Here is a 15384-nt window from a genome sequence, read left to right as displayed (position 1 = left end):
AGTTGCCCATCCCTGTTCTTACATTTAAGGAGGGGCTTTAGAAGAGGAAACCATCTTGTTTCCCAACACTGGGTGATTGTATCAGCTTAGCAAAGGCTACCCCTCTGTGAATCCAGATGGAGTTATATGCCGAGCCATTAGCCTAGATACTAATTGTAAAATCAGGTGTGTTCATCATCAGTTTGGAAGCAAAATCGGACCGTCCAGAAATATGATTTCTACATATTTGAGGGACTCCATAAGTATGCAGAAGTATAGGTATGTTTTAATAAAAACTCAAAACAGCCCCCAAAGAACCTATGAGCTTAAAGGACTTATGAAATGTTGATGAGGGCTGAACCTAGAGGGATAGTATCTCACCCCACTGCCCAGAGACAGAAGTTCTGTGTTCATATTGGATACCAAAGACAAGAACTCACCTCTTTGCTACTATCTTTCCTTTGGGGATGTGGTGGAATGACACTTGCCACAGTTATACTAACATACTGGATTTCTACATTTCTCCTTGTGGGCAGCAATCACTTTCACCCTGGGGGAAAGACGGTCTAAAGCACGTGTGTGTGTGTGCGCGCGCACGCACGCGTGCGTGTGTGCACACACACTACTGGATTGTTTTAGGAAGAACGAAAGGAACAGGGACATCTTTTATCTTTTCCACCCCCACATTCAGGGTTAGTGCTTGCAGCGAGCCCTAAACCTAAGCCTTCCACCATTATATAGCAGGAGGCCATGTGTGTGTGCGTGTGTAGGTGTGTGAGACAGAGAGTTGTCCTTTTCCCTGTCAGAAATGGATCATCCTTTCCCTTTGCAATCAACACCACAATAGACAAAGCTTCAGGCTAATATCTCTCTACAAGTGCAGGTTCAAGGAAAACTCTCAGGCTGCCCCCAGGCTATAAGCAACTAATTAACAATCTCTAAGAGGAGACAACCAGAGGGAGAGAAAGTTGCCGGCAGTTTAAGGCATAAGCCTCCCAGCCAAGCTAGCTTTGCAGTGAATCTCCTCCCTTAGGGTGGCTCCTTCCTACATTGGCTTCCAAGAGTGACTATCTGGGCGGAGCATCTGAGCCCAGCCCGCAACTTTCCCTGCTTTGCTTTGCGTAGCACCCTAGCATCTGTTAAAGTCACACCCCTCTTCCTCCTCCTCCTTGGAAACTTGGTTCTTACGGTGGATGGAGGGGGCAGGGACTCAGTCTGGGCCATCTGTTGGTCAAGGTCTTGGGAGGACTCTCTTCCAGTGTTTTGGCTCACTATGGAGGGTCCCTCCTCCAGCATCTGATCTAGCTGCTGATCCAACTCTGATTCAGAATTGGAGCTGTCAGACATCTTAAGGCGCTTACTCATCCCTGACATCATCCACCTGAAACCCACCACCATCACCACCACCACCACCACCAGGCCTAAATAAGAGTTCTCTTCCAGGTTGGCTTGGAGCCCTGAACAGGCGAACTGTTCGGGCGTGCGGGATACACAGCAACATTTTGTTCAAAGTCCCACTCAATAAACAATCTTTCAACTGGGGGATGATAGCCCAATCTCATGTAAGCCAATGGCAGTGATTTTCCAATATCCAATACAAATGCACGGATTTTAGAATCATCTCATCACTTGCTTACTGTAGAAATACTTTTTACTTAAATTAACAGACGCTTAATCAAAACTCAGGAAAGAGGCATTACCCATCTTAATACCCATTCTTCTAGCAAATAACTATGCTTCAAAGGAGATTCATTAGGGCAGTTCACGCCTATGGAATAAAGAGTTTGAAGGCACTAGGGTAATTAACACAATGTTTGGAGGAAGTCACAGTAAGATCTAATCAATCTGATGTTTATCTTTCACTACTGGAAGAGCTGAAACATGGCTGCAGTTTGGTTAAGCAGATACCCTAATCATTATATTAAAACATATGTAATATAACATAACTGTAAATACACACTCACGCCTGGTGGGCTGATCCTACTGAGCTGCATTTAAAAAAAAAAATGCAAAACCTTGTGAACAGAATGGAACAGCACAGCGTTTGTTTACTTACCCATCTCCGGAGTTTTTGAAATCTTTTCAGTTCAACTTGATTGCTTAATATTCAGGTTGAAAACTCTGGGTTGGTACCTGCACATGTTCTCCAATGAGTGACGTCACTTGCTGGGGCTGGCATCCATGACAGCATGCGAGATAGAGGGTGAATTTCGGTTTGGGACTTCTAAGGTGATGTTATAGATGTTCCCTATCAATGGCTGTGTTCTCAATTCTATACTATAACTGTGAGTGTCCCCCAAAGCCATGAAATGAAGGCCTGGTTGCTTCGGGTGGCCTCTCATGCTTGTCGTAAGTGCTGAAGTTCTATATTCCTTATGTAATTCAGGTGCTTTTTCAACCCACTGCCTAGGTCTGCTCCATATTACATCGAACTGCAGTGAGTTTCTTCCCAGCACGCAGGCAAGGTGTTGTGAGTGCATTGTAGAGCTAATGATCAACATGTAACCTTGCCTTTAACTGGCTCATATGTATCTACTCCACCCAACTGTAAAGCTTCAAGTAGCTCTGCTGACATTTATAGTACCCAAGCGTCCTCTGGTCCCCTATCAGGCAACTGATAATGAGGAAGGCTAGAATAGACTGATCCCAAACGGCTCTGCAGCTTCAGCCTGCACTGCTAGTCAGTGTGTGATTTTCAGTTTTCCTTGTGCTTCCCCAGTCCCAACTGACAGGCGCACAGCGACCAAGTTATAGCATTGCTTTGGCTGCTGCTTCTAGCGACCTTTACGGATCACAAAGCCATCCTTCGAAAACATCATACTCAAGCGCCTTCCATTCCCTTCTGATCAGTTCCTTTGATTCAGTGGGGGCAGTTGCCAGAAGAAACTCTGCCTGTTGCATCCAGCTGTTCATTTACAGATGTTCTGTTTGCAAACCTCTGGGATTCTAAGGATATATCACAGAATTTGGCTATTGGTGGGTGTGAGTGTGCACACATGGGTAATATGACAAATCTATGTCCTTTGTGGAAGCTCTGTCCTGCAGCCCTCACATTCCAGGAACCATTTCCAGGGAATGCAGAGGTAAAGACTGATCATTCATATGGCATTACAGAAGCAGCACAAGACCACAATGGAAGAGCCATAGTTCGGTGGTAGAGCCCCCGCTTTACATGCAGAAGGCCCCAGGTTCAATGCCCGGCATCTAGGGATGTACGAAACTCCCCTTACCTGGCTCCGCCGGGTTTCGCTGGGAGGGGGGGAAGCGTGCTGTCCCTCCCCCCGGAATCCTCGCTGGGTGGGGGAGGTGCTCTGCGCCTCCCTCCCAGAATCCTGGCTGACCAGCTCCGCTCCACGGGGATTCCGTGGAGCCGCCGGCCGGCTCCGCCAGCAGCCGGACATCCGGCTGTTGGCTAGCAGGGACGCAAATGGCGGCGGACGTAGCCACCGCCATTTGCGTCCCTGTAGTCAGCCATGATAGGCTACGTAAAGACTTACGTAGCCTATCACGTCTGGCTTTAAAAAAAAACCAAAAACACGCGTGTACGCAAATGGTGGCGGCTACGGCCACCGCCATTTGCGTTCCTTATTTTTGGCCGTCTTAGTCTACGTAAATATTTACGTAGACTAAGACGGCGAAAATAAGGGGGAATGCAAATAGCGTCCGCTATACTATTTGCGTTCCCCTTATTTTCGCCGTCTTAGTCTATGTAAATATTTATGTAGACTAAGACAGCCAAAAATAAGGAACGCAAATGGCGGCGGCCATAGGCGCCACCATTTGCATACGTGTTTTCTTTCTTTTTTGTTTAAGCCAGACGTGATAGGCTACGTAAGTCTTTATGTAGCCTATCATGTCTTGTAAAAAAAACCCCGACAAGACTGCAAATGGCGGCGGCGGCAGCCGGTCGGAAGACCAGCTTCTGCAGCCGCCGCCGCTGAAGCCGCCACCGGAGCCGCCACCGGAGCCGCCCGGTAGCTCCGCCCCAGGTAAGTCTCGTCCCGGGGGAGATCCACGGAGGGGCAGGCCATTCCGCCACAAATTTCGGAAGTCCGAATGCACTGGCATTCGGCCTCACAGAGATCCGTGGCGGAATTCTCTGCCATCCCTACCGGCATCTCCAGGTAGGGCTAGGGAAGACTCCTGCTTGAAACCCTGGACAGCCACTGCTGCTGTCAACAATACTAAGATGGACCAAGGCTCTGACTCAGTATAAAGCAGCCTCCTATGTTCCTCTGTCCCACCAGGGATGAGCTAGACTAGTTTTCAACATATCCCTGCAAAAATTATGTGTTCATAAACTATGCAAGCTCACTGGCTTATCAGGAGATGTGTAATGCTGCATAAGACCATAATCACTTCTCTAGATAACAAAAAATATCATTTAAAAAAATCAGTTCAGTTTCTTCTGCTTACCCAATATTTGGCAAATATCACAGCTCAGCATTTCCCCTGCCTGATCTCGACATACTCAAAGCAAACTTGACAGCATGAAAGTTGAGCTGTTCAACAGAAGTCTGAAGAAAAGTATTTAATTTAGCCCCAGTCTGTTTTAAGGAGAGAGAGAGAAAAGACCTTTGATATTCTGTCTCTTCATTTCCACAAGGCTCGTTTTGTGTTTCATTCACTTTGTCTCATTATAGTCGCAGCAGGATCAAAGGCCTCCTGAGGAGTCGTCACCTAACCACTAATTTTTCACTTAATGTCACAGGATAGCTAGGGGTTGGTGTGACTAATGCATGTCTTCATTTGACTTCACTGTTTGAGCTGTCACCTTTCCAAATTGAAGCGCTGTGTGCTGGGAGCCCACAAGGCCTGCTAAGTACCTGGGACAAAGAACTTGGAGGCACAGTCAGGCTGAAGAGTGGAGCTCCTGCTCTTTGCACTGGCTGCTGGTGGAAGGGAGTCGTTTCAGCATGAGATTTTGTTTTTGTTTTAATCTCTTTACAGCAAGGTAGGTGAACAAAAAAAAACTGGATAGCAATAGTGAAATAAAATGGCTTTTACTAATGTCCTAAGGACCATAATTTAGTTGGTTTCCCAAGCTTTTGAAAGGATGGAGTTCCACAATGCTGGAGCCACCACCAAAAAAGGCCCCGCCCCTTGTGCCCATCAACCTGACTTCAGACAAAACCAGCACCTGGACCCACTTGATCACCTTAGTGCACAGAGAGACTTGTATGGCAGAAGGCATTCCCCTGAGATATGTTTGAGACCCAAGCCATGTAGGTCTTTAAATAGTAAAAAGTAGCACTTTACATTGTGCCCGAACTCTGAATAAGAACCTGCGCAGTTCTCTCCACATAGTGGTAATATGCTCCCTGTGACTTTTACCTGACAAGTGGGCTGCCACATTCTGAACCAACTGTAGCCTCCAAAAAGTCTTTCAAGGGCAGCTGCAAGGAAAGAATATTACAGTAGCCCAGCCGGAAGCAGTCCAAGGCATATATAACATTGGTCGGGCCAACCTTCACTAGGAGTAGCCACAGTACATGTATCAGCAAATGGTGATTTTCAAAAAGCAAATCGAGGAGCAAAGAGAATTTTTAAGGTGAGCTTTCCCAGAGGTTACTTTTGTCGTGCAGCTCCCAGCCCTTCAGATCAAACCAGCTGCTCACCTCTGACTTCATAGAATCATAGAATAGTAGGGTTGGAAGGGGCCTACAAGGCCATCGAGTCCAACTCCCTGCTCAGTGCAGGAATCCAAGTCAGAGCATCCCTGACAGATGGCTGTCCAGCCTCGTCTTGAACGCCTCCAGTGTGGAGAGCCCACCACCTCCCTGGGTAACTGGTTCCACTGTCATGGAACCAATTACCTAGGGTAATTGTCTTCAGCCAGCTTCCAGAGCTGGCTGAAGACATTCTGCTGCCTGAGGTGAAGGACAAGGTGGTGGTGCCCTGCATTCCGTGCCATGATGCTGACCACCACCCCTGAGGGTGGCAAGCTAGGTTAGGCAGTGAAGGGCAGGCTGTGTGGCACACACAGCTCTGTCCTTCAGCACCTCACCTCCACTCTACCTGGCGCCTGCTTGCTGCCTGTTCAAAGAAATGCTCTCATGTAGCAGTGCCAGCACCAGCATGCAGCACATCAGCGGAACAACACGTGTACTAGCAATGCCTACTGGAGCATGTAGCCTGGCCTGGCTGCCTGTCTCCCTGCTTTCTCAGTCTGGGGCCTTTCCCAGTGGCACTGTCCATGGATGCTTTGGGAGAAGGCATCAGGTGCGACAGACTGCCAAGCAACAAGTAAGCATAGCCACTGCCAGGGCACCAGCTGAGGAGGAAGGGAATGGCAAGAGGGTGCCACTGCTGCCCGCCTTGCATCTTCCACCTGAGATGCCTGCCTTACTCTGTCTGATGGTAGGGCCAGACCTTAGAGCAGCAGCTTCACAGGTTTCTTGGAAGCATCATAAAGTGCTTTGAACCCTCGGTAGAAAAAACTGATAACGTAAACAAATAGGCCTGGACATTTGTGGCTCCAACAAAGACCGTTCTGGAGAAAGGTGGTGACTTGACCAGGTCAGCTAGGAAGCTGCTGGCAGAAATGGCTTCAGGGCCGTTCCTCCTGTGAATAATTCACCTGAGTGAAGTTGTAACCTGCAGTCCTCAGGTCTTCTGAATGCAGCGGAAATTGGCTCCATGGCATCTAGGCAATACTTTAAAAGGTCTGGGTCAGGATTTTTTCAATGTGTGAGGAGTGGCAGAATCTTTTTGCCTGCTTAACTAATTATTTTCCCTGTGACCATTGGATCTACTGGAACAAGGGCACAGCTGAGAACAAGTTCAGGCTGCTTCTGACATTGTAATTCCTAATTTGCCATTTGATAACATGTTACAGAAGGAAATTATGATTATTGTACCATAGGAATAGTCAGATGCAAGTCTTAAGATACACACCCAGTCCCACGCCAAACTCCTAGAGCTTCCCTATTGTTTTGTGTCTCGAGGAAATCTCACACTGAAACTGTGAGTAGAGATCTTACCCCCTCCGTCTTCCAGATTAGAAGAACAAACTCACGAATCACATTGGCAGTATGCTTCTGAATACCAGCTGCTGGGGAAGAATAGTAGGACAGTGCTGTTGCACTTGTGAGCTTCCTAGAAACATCTGGTTTGTCAATGTGGGAACAGAACACTGGACTAGGTAGGCCTCTGGTCTGATCTAGCACGGCTCTTCTTATGTTCTGGCTATCCAACCAATTCATTTCCAATGCGTGAGAAAGCGTGGGATGTGCATTTTGTTATTCCAATCAATTGTGCAGCCAATGAAATACAATAACATGAAATTAGCCTGGACAAGCCATGTGCTGAAATACACACTGAAGCATTGTAAAGGGAAAGCCAAGGCTTCCAAGACTGATAGGATATCCCCATCAGGATCAAAGACACTCTTAATAAAAATGCCACATGCTGTCAACAGATGTCAGTACACCATTGTCCTGCCCCATCTGGGGCTAGTTGGGATCCATTCCTGTCTCAGCTCCACTTCTACCTAATTATTAATTCCATCTGTATTGGGATCCCTCCTGCTGCAAGCAACAATGTGCACAACTCAGAGTGGAAAAACGAATAGCACCTAATTAAACTGCCCTCTGGGATAATTACTCAAAACGTACCCAGCTACAACCATAAAAAGAAGAAGCCAAATGCTGGAATAAAGAGAGAGCTGGTTGGGTACATCTGTCTCCAAAGCCCTGTGATCAGTGGTCACTTCCCCTGCTGTTCTCTGCTGAAGAGGTTCCAAAAGGCCACGTGACCCAAGGCGGCCAGTGACCTGGCTCTTCACAGTTTGAACACCAATTTAACTGGGCATCAGAGTCAGCAGCACTCTCCCAAACATTGTCCTCCCAACACCCCCACCCCCCAAAGGGAAAGTGCACGTTCTGGGAAGCTGGCATTTTTATGTCTCGGGAACAGCCATCTTTGCCTTATTTAGTTTAAACATTTGACCTCAAGCCACTCCATTTTGGTCAGGAAGCATTTTCATCCCATCACTCATGAAAACACCGCCAGGCCACAGACAGCAATTAAGCCTTATTAAATATAATGTAGCATAAACTATACAGAGAAAGCACAGAAGCTGGAATTGTTTCTGTGGCGACATGCAGGATTTGTGTAGAACAGACCCCAGAACAGGGTTTGTTGTTTGTTTTTCACGCATTGCCCAAAGTGGCTCTTGCAACAAACAAATGTGAGAGATCCAGACAGAGATACTGACACCATAAACACATTGCCGTTAAGCCAGGGCTGTCAGGCTTGGACAATCGCGACTGGAGAAAGGACACAAATGGCTGTTTTTGGTATAGGCTGCAATCCTATTCACACTTACCTGTGAGTAAGTGCTGCTGAACACAGTGGGACGTACTTCCGAGCAAACAGGCAGACGCTTGCGTTGCGAGAGTGGGAAGGTACTTGCCTATTTCAGTCTGAAGTGCTCGGGCTGAACAACTTCACACTGCAAGTGGGGGCTCCCACAACTGAAAGGGTGCTCTATACAAAATTTCCCTGCACACTGAAAACTAGTATGCTATTGCTAGGCTAGGCTAGAAGGCCTCTTTCTGGAGCCTAGTTCTGAAACTCTTGGTCCAAACGGCCTTAATTTGGAGGGCAATTTGTGAGCATTATGCCAGCCATACCTCTGCCTTTTCTCCTGAGGAACTTTCATCTCCAGGCATTCCAGACTGCCACTCCTGATACCATTTAACAGCACAACTACTGACGAGGGCGGAAACATTTAGCTCAAAATATATACTCTGAAATACTCTGTTTTTAGTCTTTCTATCTTTCTTATATGTTTTACCTTAAGACCGACGGCATCCATACTGGATCCAGAACCTCCTTGTTGCTTTGCTGTTGTGCCACTTCACACCTACATATATATGCATATTTCTATTATCCTGAATGCACAGAATTTAATACAGCAAAATTTTCTACCTAGGATTCTACAGTGTGACCTCCCTATAACTGACCCAATTATAGCTCCTTGCCAGTCTGGAATGCAAAAATGGGAAGCGGTGTTTTTTTAAATGCTTGGAGATATGGGCATGATGGTAACCACACACACACACCAGCCCAAGCTTGCATTGGAAATGTTTGCAAGCATGTCATGCCTTGCTCAGGGAGATCCTTTGGCCACATATACAAACAGTGTACCTGGTCCAAAGAACTGCTAAGGCTCACATAAAAGCCTTCTGCTAACCTCAAAGGCATTTAGGCTGTTGGGTGTTTTTTTCGAAAAACATCCCAGCTACTTATACTTGTAAGTATAAGTACTATCCCCATATGTGGCTGCGTGTTAATATTTGCCTGTTAAGTAGTTAGATTAAAAAGCAGATTTCCCAGTGCTATCTTGCACTCAAGGAACTTGTTTAGGGTGGACACTTATGAATCCTGACAAAAGAGGACACCCATTTGCATAGCATTTGCATATGCTAATATATATATTTAGATGAAAATCTAGAAATAATTGTTATAATTTAAGCAGAATCACAGTGAATCTCATCGTAGTGTGGAAGCCTGTGACCAGGCGACCCGTGTGCCCGCCTGTTCAGCCTGTTGTCCGGGTGCTAACTGTGGATGGGCAACAGTCCTTCTGGTTCTTGATCTTTAAAGCAGAATTGGACAGGGCAGCCCTTCAAATAGAGGACTGTCTTCTGTCAAAGAGGACACCCGGCCACCTACTTGTTGCACTCTTCTTTGGATCCTGACCTCTTGTCATCTTACCTCATCTATCCTGGCACCACAGCAAATCAAAACAGTCTTAAGCTGCTGCCTCCCTTCCCCAAACCACACCTAGCTGCACTCCTGATCAATACAGCCATGGGCATGCTGTTGTAAAAGTGGGCAGGAGGCCTTTAAAAGCGCAGAGCAAGACAGCAGCATTACAGGGCTTCACAGAGCGACCGGGAAACATCAAGTCAGCAGCCTGCCACTCTCTAGGCAGGTTTGCTGACCGCTCCAGGCAGGGAGGGAGGGGCACAGGGAGGCAAGATAATAGGATCAGGGCTGCCCACGATGCCACTGGGATTCTGAACAAGCAGCTTTGGGAGAGCAAGAGGCGTTGCTGATCTGGACAGCCAGCTCAGGGGGTATTACAATAATCAAGCCCAGTGGTCACAAGGGCAGGCCTTGCTAGCACAGTGTCGTCACAGGATAAACGAGGGCACAGCTGGAGCAGATTGCGGGGCCTGGCAAGGAACGCCCGCTGCCACGTGTGACACGTGCGGGTGGGGGGGTGCTCTGCCTAGAAAAGGGCACCGCGGAATATGATGTTGAAAGGAACTGATTCCCCCCATAAGCCAAAATACCAATACCACACAGGGAGACTTTCAGCAGTGAGAGGGGGAGCGGAAGAGCGAGAGTGCACAGGGGGAAGCCGAAGACCCTTCATGTGACCTGGGACACTCTCCTCAAAGGGGAATTTGGGACAGCATCTACTCCACAGGCTGCGTTACGATCCACAATCTTGCACACATGCCTGCACATGCATTCACTTATGACCTGGCATCTGATGGCTTTTCTTCCTGAAAATGCAAGGACGTGTTGCTGTTGTGTGTACAATACATCAGCGTTACATTCTAATCCTGCCCAAATGGCTTTCTGTGCAATGTAGGCTGCAGTCCTAAACATACTGACCGTTGGAACAAATCCTCCCGAAATGCGCTACACGGAATTCTTGCTGAGGTTTGTTTGTTTTGACGAGGCATAAACACTCCTCATCTTCCCGATCCCGTGCTCTCCACTTCCTTCCTCTGCCAGATGCAGTAGTATTGCCTCATACTGTACATGTACCCTGTGCCGGACCTCATATAAGCATGGGAGCTTCATAAAGAACTCACAGTCCGAAGATGAAAATGTGTAAGGATCTGTGGATGATAAATCAGAAGAGACGGTTAAGGCAGCTTTGTTTTTCTCAGAGTACATATATAACATCTTCCTCCTCCACTGATGCTGTGGGAATGCTCCCTTGGCTAGGTGAGAAGGGCAAAGTGAATAATAAAAGTGACAGAAGTAGGAATGCAGACAGAAGAGATCTTAGAAGCCAAGTAAAATTATTTATGTATTTAAAGCATTTTTAGCCTGCTCTTCAGCCAAACAGGCTCCCACAGTGGTTTATGTGAGATCAATAACAAACAAGACAGTCCCTACCTGCAGGCTTACCATCTAAAAGACATAACACAAAAAGGGGAAAAATGGGGAGGGAAGAGGAAGGAAACTTGGCCCCAATTCTTAAAATTATATGGTAGTTATTATGTAACAGATGGAGTTTGTATGTTTGGAAAGAGTTAACAGGGAGTTAATGTGGGTGAGCTCATTCTGACCAGGCCTGCATTTAAATGAAAGCCAGGAGGTAGAAGGGAGAGAGGGGAGGAGGAGGCATTCGTCCGGCTGTCATGAGTTCTTGTTCAATGAGTTTGTTGAAAGAAGATTCATGGGCAGAGTGGGGAGGCTTCGATAAGGAGTTTAAGACTGCTATCATAATTCTGTCTGTTTTCAGGAGACAAAGGATTGCTGAGCTGTTTTTGCTGAGATGAGAAGCTGTGCACAACTGGAAGCTGAGAGAAGGTTTCCTTCATGGCATGAGGACTCAGTCATTGCAAACTGGGGCCTGGTGGCTACTACAGTGTTGGAGTCTGGAGGCTTGCCTGTTTTCTCCCAGAGCCAAGTCAGAGAGTGACTCTATCCATCCATCCATCCATCCATCCATCCATCCATCCATCCTGTGAGATTGCTATGAGACTCTGGGTTTGTAACGTTGGGATTAATCTGCCTGCAGAGACAGGAGGACCTGGGCTATGCTTCATAGTTACATGTTGCTCTCCTGTTAAGGACTTATGGGAATGAGCTTTGATGTGTGTTGGGAATGCAGTATTTGTCTAGAATGTATTAATAAATCCCTTTTTTAACTGATTTGCCCTGGTCTGGGTGTGTGAGCAAGGTTGACTGCCTGGGGGTAAATGCTAAGACTTGGGTTACACCCAGATGGAATGAGTGGAATGGTGATGGCCAGTTAGAATGGAAACATTTCCAGAAGATGAGCAAACTGGAGCTGGTCTCTCAGTGGAGTTGATGGAGCGACCCCGCTTCCCATCTCTCTGTCTGTTGCAGCTGGCAGACCTGGGCTTTAATAAGTTGAAGAAATGGGCAAGCGAAGCAGTTTTGTCAGTGAATGGGTTGATTTACAGTCCTTAGGGCGCTGCCAACGTAAGAAATACGGCCATTCAGTAGCCGGTCAAACTGATGGCACCTGTGCGAGTGCTGCTCATGCCCCCCATCAGTTGCTTCAGAAGGTGAGATGGAACGGAAGACGGACAATGGGCCCACACGGAGGCAGGAGCAACTGATAGATCATAGGGACATAAGAGCAGCTCCGCTACATCAGGTGAGCCAAGGGTCCAACTGTCAAGGGCTCCTCGGAGGCCTCTCTCAGTCTAATCCAGTAGCCAAGTCCAGACACAGACAAAGGGGTTCTTTTCAAAGCTTTATTCCTCTTTTACAACTTAACAACTCTACTGTTAGCAACTAGATATGAGCAGCAGAGTACCTATGCCCTAAGTTGGAACAGTTGGTCCCCGTTTGAAAGGGAATTACCGGCAGACCCCTAAACTTAAGGACTAGGGAGAGTCCCTACCCTTTTCCCTTGGATCCTCTGGGCGCAGCCGTTGTTTGCGCGCCAACCGGGCACTACGCCTCCTTTCTGCGCCCTCCATTTGGCGCCGCTCTCTGCGTCGGCGTCACACATCCATCAAGTCTGCTTCCCACGCTCTGTCACTCCCAGGACTGCTATCTAAGCTAGGAATGCTGGTGGGAGGAATCTCCATCAGCTGTTGGCCCTGGGAAAAAGGAGCGTGCTCCTCTCACAGGAGCGACTGCTCTTCCTCAGAATCAGAACTACTCTGGGATTCTATGGGCTCAGTGTCCACCCTGACACCAACTGGCCCAGCATTCTGTTGCCAACAGAAGAAAGCAGAAACATTTTCCTTACATGCATATATAAGGAAAATGCTCCCACTTCTCTTGCGGGAAGAGCAACAGGAAAAAAAATCAACCTAATACTTGGGGGGCTATCAGGAATTAAGTTGCCATGACATTATACAGATAACATGCAGAAAAGTACATCCTGCAGATTGGAGTTGGGTAGAAGATCAGGGAGGGGGAGATGGAATTTGGACAAGGGCGAGTCTATTTTGTTTGCTAGTGACTGCCAGGTTCTAGAGACTCTGATGTTCTTTAGCTTTTAAAAGCTTGATTTTGTGGTGTGTGTGTAGGGGGGCTGGGAATGATACATGGAATTTCAAATGAATCAGATGTCTGATGCAGAATCTGAAATATGGTGCAGAGTTCTGAGAATACTGAGCTTTGTCTTTACACTAATAAGGCAGTTTCAAGTTCTCATGCAGGTGCCAACCATTCCTGGCCAGGTGGCAACCCTGTCTTCATAGCTGTGGAAGCACATTTGGAAAAGTGCAGACATTGGTTTGAATCCTAACTTTCAATCCTAACCATGAATGGAACAGAGTTCCAATGGTGCCTTCCCACCTTCCCCATGCCCTGCAACCCCAGTGATTTGCATCCGTAGTTTGGGGGATTTGTGGGAACAACGTCGGAAGTGGTTCAGGAGGCTGCAGATGGTGGGGGAGTTGGCGGAAATGGCCTCCTCCGGTAAGTGATTGGAGGAACAGCTTAAGATCTAAGCAACTGCTTGCAGTAGCCTTCACATTAAAAAGTGAGGCTTCTGTGCTTTATTTGGCTACCCATCTCCCATAGCCTCCAGTCATGTACATTCCTGCTCTCTTTCATTGACCTGTACTCTTCCCTCCTGTCACTTCATGCCACCCCACATACTAAAATAAAATCAAATCTTGTGTTCAGAATAAAGCATATAGACTGAGCTCGTTTATCCAAAACAAAGAATCTGCATATTATAAGTGATTTGCAGCATGAGCAGAGCAATCCTATGGGTGGGGGAAGGAGGTGGGAGGGTGTGTCAGAAGAAACACCACTTCCTAAGCCCTGTGGGGCTCACACTGGTCAGAAGATGGGGAGGTGGTCCCCCCACCCCATCAGTTTGTATTTTTTAATTTGTCCCCTCTCAAGAGGGAAAAGTCACTATGCCAGCTCCAGGACTCATGGCATAGGTTTTTCCCCTATTCTGAGAACATGTCAGATGAACGGGGGCAGGAGGTTTGGATCTGGTGGATTCATAGCCTCCCCAATCTGTCCAGGAACACCCCATTGCCCTTACCATTATCACAGCAGCCGCATCAAAGTAGCCATGGCGGGGGAGCTTTCTGCTGCCAGTCAAGAGAGGACCCCCCACTCTGCCCATTGGTGGTGGGGGATCCACAGAGTCCTATGATCCCTGGGGCACCCTCCAGGGACCACAGGATTGCACCCTTAGGTGATGAACAGGAACCACCGCACATTTTTTCTGTGCAGGGCAAGCCAGCCAGCCAGCCAAAACTGCACAGCCCCTTCAGCTACAAACAGGAATGGTGGGTTCTCTGAACTTGATCCTTACTGAAAACATTTTACCAAAACAAGGTGATCATGCATCCACAGTGTGTGACTGCTAGAATCATGTACATCTGGACATACTGTTATTTTGAGCACTGTGGGAGGCAGAGGATAAACATGCCTGAACTATAGTTTTAGAGAAACAAAATAAATGAATACATAAATATAGAGGATTGTAGCAGCACTGCCAACTTTCTGAAATGATAATGAACACTGAGCAGGGCAAATCAACAGGCTTGGCTGTAAATTAAACCACGAGCTACTGTCGTCTCCTTGGGAAATGGCTTATTCCCCTGTGCCATTCAAAAGCTCTACATGGGGATAATATCATCGAAAGCATGGGTGCCTTGGGGAAACTGGAGGGGAAGATGAGAGAGTGGGAAGCATTTGATCTCTTTGTAATGGGGAAGGCGCAGCTTTCAGAGAGCTGTCTTTTGACAGAAGTTGAAACAGGGGAATCACCTACAAGACACTTCTGAATCTGTGCAAATCAAATGTCTATCACATGTTTCGGTGACTGACTCCCCATAATGTTCGATGCAGTAATGATCTCATGTGTTTATCGTGAAGAGGATCAAGGCATTTCCTACGCAGATGTAGAAGCGTTTGATCCCCTGTGATATCAATCAACACCAACTGCTTTAGATACAGACAAGCTTCATCAAAAACAGAAGCAGAATTGTCTATATATTCCTACTGTCCGTTAACTGAACACCCTATCTAACCAAGGCTAGGCTCAGAAGGAAAGAAAAAAGGCAGAATCACAGCTCTTCCTCCATAAATGGGAAAATCACAAGCTGTTGTTTCCAGTTCTTGGAAGAGAGCAGGCAGCCTTTTGAGAATTAGCCAGATGATATACTACACATGCAAGAAGGCCACTAGATAGAA

General features: G+C 47.2%; 1 protein-coding gene across 1 annotated transcript in view; it reads right to left on the bottom strand.

Moving 5' to 3' along the window:
* Positions 1-10756: 10756 nt before the first annotated feature.
* SLC38A12 (solute carrier family 38 member 12) overlaps positions 10757-15384 on the bottom strand; it is a 148678-nt gene continuing 144050 nt past the window's right edge. The window contains exon 11 of the transcript XR_014788273.1: positions 10757-10844. The gene's annotated coding sequence lies outside the window, so the exon portion shown is untranslated. The remainder of the gene's footprint in view (positions 10845-15384) is intronic.

Source organism: Heloderma suspectum, chromosome 2 (assembly GCF_057233095.1).
Source record: "Heloderma suspectum isolate Gila_16-S chromosome 2, 16-S_ref, whole genome shotgun sequence".
Classification (NCBI taxonomy): domain Eukaryota; kingdom Metazoa; phylum Chordata; class Lepidosauria; order Squamata; family Helodermatidae; genus Heloderma; species Heloderma suspectum.
This window is presented reverse-complemented; position numbering and strand designations above follow the sequence as displayed.